The 3,517-nt window shown below is 29.1% G+C and overlaps 1 pseudogene; it reads right to left on the bottom strand.

The window, feature by feature from the left end:
• Positions 1 to 2,219: 2,219 nt before the first annotated feature.
• On the bottom strand, positions 2,220 to 3,440 carry LOC108753826 (annotated as a pseudogene).
• Between the last annotated feature and the right edge of the window lie 77 nt (positions 3,441 to 3,517).

Below are 3,517 nucleotides of genomic sequence, written 5' to 3'. Positions count from 1 at the left end.
AGTCGATGCCAGCCGTGCGTTACTGCGATTAACTCTTTTCTCACGAGAAACCCTAAACGCAGCGTCGCGCCGCGGGGGGTTCGCGACCGCGCTAGAACAGTAATTAGCTAACACTCGATCGAACATTAAATGAGCTTGAATATCAGGGTACTTTCGTCTCTTTTGTAAGGAAAAAAATTATGGAAAATTGCGAAACTTCTGTTGACCAGAAATAAGAAAAGTTTGCTACGAGAAGATCGACATGCCTCAAGAAAGTATTTCCTGTGAAAGAGAGATCGAACAGGTAAAGCAGACTTACTTATTTAGATTCTGAGCAAAGTTTTGAAAGGCTTATTTTAAAAAAGAAAAAACTATATCAGTGATTATATCAGCAACTACATCAGCGACTATCATCATAAATAAATGAAAATTATAAAAGAGTATGAATTTTTGATAATAGAGAAAAAGTGTACTGACTGTTATAAATTGATTAGAAAAAGCTATCATTAAAATGAAAGATTCTAAATTTATATATAAGACGAATAAAATATGTAGATAAATGAAATAAAAAGCTGAGCTGAAAGCGAATGTACGGTATAAGTAATTAAAAATAAGTTTTATTAAAATAGAAGTATACTGCTTATTGTATTGTGCAAAATAATAATTTTTTGACTTACAAAAAAAATATAGAATACGCGGAAAACAGTAATTATAGTATACACAATGATACATGTTGATTTATATTATGCCATGCAAAGCAAAGTCAGATTTTCCTTTCCATTCGTCGTAAATTTCGCGTAAACAAATCTGTAGATTATACGTTTCTCGATATAATATGCGCATTCAGATGGGGTAACAAAATGACGCGCTATAAATTTATCAGGCAATAAATTGCATATTACATTTGAATATGTATTTCGAAATCGAATAAATTAGAAGATTTTAACATTGTAGCTCCTTCTTTTAAAAACATATTTATTTTAACTATTGCAATAACAATTCTAATTGTAAATTTATAATTGTAAAATTTACAACTAGAAATCAAATAATATTTATTGTAACTGAACTATTACAATTGAAATTAAGTATATAATTAGATAAATCTGATTACACATTTAATATAATTATTTATGTTATTTACATTAACAGCATTTAACTTAATTTAACAATATATAAAAATAAAAAATAAAAAATCTTAATTTTTTTTTACCTTAAAATAAAAAAATGTTAAAATAAAGATTAACATATATATATATTTTTTTTTTAATGTATAATTATATTAATTGCAAAATAGCTCATTTTAGTATGACGAATCGTAAGAGTGTGTATCATATTGATGTTCGCTGACAGTATTCTATTTATTTGAAAAACAAATCTGAGATAAAATATACCGCATCGTAAGCAAACTGTTACAGGACAGTTAGCTATTACGTTAGATGTTTGAGAATCAGTCAACCGGTTGACCTTTCGTGTCTGTTTAGTTCATGAATCTCGAAGTTGCACTTCCAACAACTAACACTACACTTGCAAGTTGAAACAACAACTTCTTGAGCAAGATCTTAACTACCACCTATAGGTTTGAAGTGACAATTGAGGTGGAATTGGCAAGTAACAAAACTAAAATAAATAAAAAGAGAAAAATATGTGAATAAAATTTTGCATATAACAAAATCAAAACACTTTAACCTATTACATTAATTTTTAAAATATATATTTATATAATAAAATATTTCTAATTCAATTTTAAGAATCTGTAATATCAACGCATTCTACTATTTCAAAAATGACATTTACCGACGGTATCTTTATTGTTTAAAACTTTTAAAATAATAAATGAAAAACAACATGTTTCATATTCAATTATTGCTAACAAATCTTCTTCATAAAAAGAAACACGAAACTTGTAACAGCATTCCATATAGCATCATTTAATTTAATAATATACAGTCGCAAACTATATTATTATTCTGACAGTACGCCATTATATCGATAATTTCTCATGGTTGTCAGAGCATGAAAATTTGTAGATTTATATACGCATTAAGTCATTAATAATTTATATTTATATTTGAACATTTAGTAAGATTAATATTGTCACACTAATTTGAAGAACAGCCTGAAAAAATTATTGATATAATAGAGCACTGTTTATACAATTAATTTGGCGACGTACGCACATATATGCACACGTATGCACGTGAATGCGCATGTCAATCACAGAAAAATCTTCTTTTTTTTTATTTACGTTAACTATCGGCCAATCACTACTCTTCTAATCGTAGTAATCGAATTCATTTATCTCAGCTTCGATCTCTTCTATATACGGTTTGAGATATCGATACTCTATATCCTGCTCGTACGTGACCCATTTCTCTCTGGGTAGATATATCTTCAGGAAATTCAGCTGTAAAGCGCGTATGAGCCTGCAAAGCATGCAAAACTGTTACGTGCCTTCGTTCGAGAAGCGCCTGAGTGGCATAATAGAAAAGTCAACTGCGTAGTCGCAGAATATTCCAGAAGCTTGCAAAAAAGAATACAGGAATCTCTCTCGTTAATTCGCAGACAGTGGAAACCTCCAAGACTGGCTACAGAAAAACGAGAACGCGAGAAGTAGAATCCCGCATGCTATATATTGTAACGTTGCTCGTAGAATAATATCGCTGTTTAACTAAGTCTCAAATTAAGAGATCTCGTCAAGCGAATTTAATACTTAATGAAAGAGACGTCTTTACAATTCTTTGAAGCGCGACACAATGCACTGCATCCCGTCAGTCTCTCAATTACATATGCATTGTAAATTTGAAAAAAGTGTGTAATCTATGTGTAATTGCGAAACATCACGTTTAATAAAACTTTATGTTAAAAACACGAGTTTATGTATGTTAATTTAAAATTACGAAGCTTTTTTAATTACTAAATCTTGTCTATTAAAGTGGAATCATATTTAATTGTAATTTATTTATTTTACAGAGCATTAGAAAAAGATTAAAGAATATTTATTTTCCTTTATGTTTATATATTATACGTGCAAAAATATGCTCATGATTACATCTTTTACATTTTTTACGTTTTTCTTTTACATCTTCTTCATAGTTATTTGTAGATATATAATTTTTGTTTTTTTATTATAAGGGATCTACATTAAATTTACGTTAACTAAAATTCCTGGCAACCAGCACTTCCTCTGGCAGTCGACGCAGTGCTTTGTGTATTAATGATGTGTAGTAATAATTTATAAGATTATCGTAATATAACATATCGTCCATGTAAAGCTCATATCTGTTAAATTTCATCGAATTAAATGCTAATTTTTTTTAAGGCAAATTTCCAACTCTCTTTATACTGATTCTGTGCAAAATTCCGCTTACGTAATTTTAGATTTTTCATTAATGTCCAAGATAATTTCATGTTGAAAAATATTTCTCGAATTCCCACAAACCCACTTATATAACACGTATTAAACCTTTAACCTCTTGATAACGATTGCATCATGATGTTTTCTTACATCACGTAGCTTTCAATTGTTTCAAGGATTGCG

The sequence above is a fragment of the Trachymyrmex septentrionalis genome, unplaced genomic scaffold (assembly GCF_001594115.1).
Source record: "Trachymyrmex septentrionalis isolate Tsep2-gDNA-1 unplaced genomic scaffold, Tsep1.0 scaffold72, whole genome shotgun sequence".
NCBI lineage: Eukaryota > Metazoa > Arthropoda > Insecta > Hymenoptera > Formicidae > Trachymyrmex > Trachymyrmex septentrionalis.
Note: the sequence above shows the minus strand (reverse complement) of the source record. Positions and strands in the feature narration are given on the sequence as shown.